Source organism: Pteropus medius, unplaced genomic scaffold (genome assembly GCF_902729225.1).
Source record: "Pteropus medius unplaced genomic scaffold, Ma_sr-lr_union100, whole genome shotgun sequence".
Lineage (NCBI taxonomy): Eukaryota > Metazoa > Chordata > Mammalia > Chiroptera > Pteropodidae > Pteropus > Pteropus medius.
The window spans coordinates 18,178,952-18,180,211 of NW_024354502.1; the positions used below are offsets into that span (position 1 = coordinate 18,178,952).

General features: G+C 40.6%; 1 pseudogene; it reads left to right on the forward strand.

The window, feature by feature from the left end:
* LOC120595740 (uncharacterized) lies at positions 1–119 on the forward strand (annotated as a pseudogene).
* Positions 120–1,260: the final 1,141 nt, after the last annotated feature.

Sequence of the window (1,260 nt, forward strand, 5' to 3'; positions counted from 1 at the left end):
GTCTACGGCCCTGCCACCCTGAACATGCCAGACCCCGTCTGATCTCGAAAGCTAAGCAGGGTCGGGCCTGGTTAGTACTTGGATGGGAGACCACCTAGGAAGACCAGGTACTATAGGCTTACAAAATAAGGGACAAGGTCCTTGCAATCTGTGAGGTCAATCAAGGGTTGCCTCACCTAAAAATAAACAAACAAACAAATAAATAAATAAAATAGACATCATTGAATAAATTAATTAATTAAATAAAATAAAATAGACATCGTTAGTTTGCACAGCACATACAAACCAGGAGAGTTAGCAAAGACCTTCCACATGTATTTTCCCATCCAACACTTAGAAGAGTTGGTTGGTAGCATGAAAATTGGAGAAATGAAGAAACTGAGGCACCTAGAGTTATTTTTTAATGTTCCTAAAGTCATAAGCAGGAAATTGCAGAAAGGGCTCAAACCCAGACCCTCAGACTCAGCTCTTTATTATGCCATTTTGCTTTATTCATTAGCAAGTTTTGCACTCACGCATAAGTAAGTCACATCACCAACCTGTGCCTTGCCCTCCTTATCAGGGGACATTATGAGCACAGAATCTGGAGTCAGGTAGTGGCTCTGCCATTACTCATTCTGTGCCCTTGGCGCTTCACAGAGTCTGCTGCTCTGTCACCCAGATAAGGGAAGAACGTCACACACCATGATTGCCAGGCATGTAATAGATGCTCAGTAAATGGTGCCATTACTGTTATTAATAATAGTATACTCTAGTTCAGCCTTATTTAATAGTTCAGTTCCAACAACACAGATGACCTTTTTGCACTTTATGTATTTATTGTTATTGATTTACTTAAACATAGGTTACTTAATTTGAATATGGTGATACCAAAACTCTCCCCTTTCCTCCTTTCCATGGCACCCTCCTTATATATATTTATTGATTGGATTTGAATCATGTGACAAAAGAATTAAAACTACTGATATACATGTGTATTAACACAATAAGTGTAAGGAAATATCCCCCAAGAAAACCCACAGAAAGCTAAGTGAATTAATTCTAACAGCTTATGAGTACAGAAAATGAGGAGGAACAGCTTGGAAAGGCTAGACCCACTGGCTTTGAATAGACATTGCACCTTGGTCTGGAAGTTTTGTCCTCTAAAGAAAGCCATCGAACAGGCCTGTCTGAATCTCCGGGCTTCTGGATTCTACATGCGTCCAATTGTGCCCTAGGAAAGGGAAACAGTTTATCCAGTAACCCGCCTCCCCTCGGTCC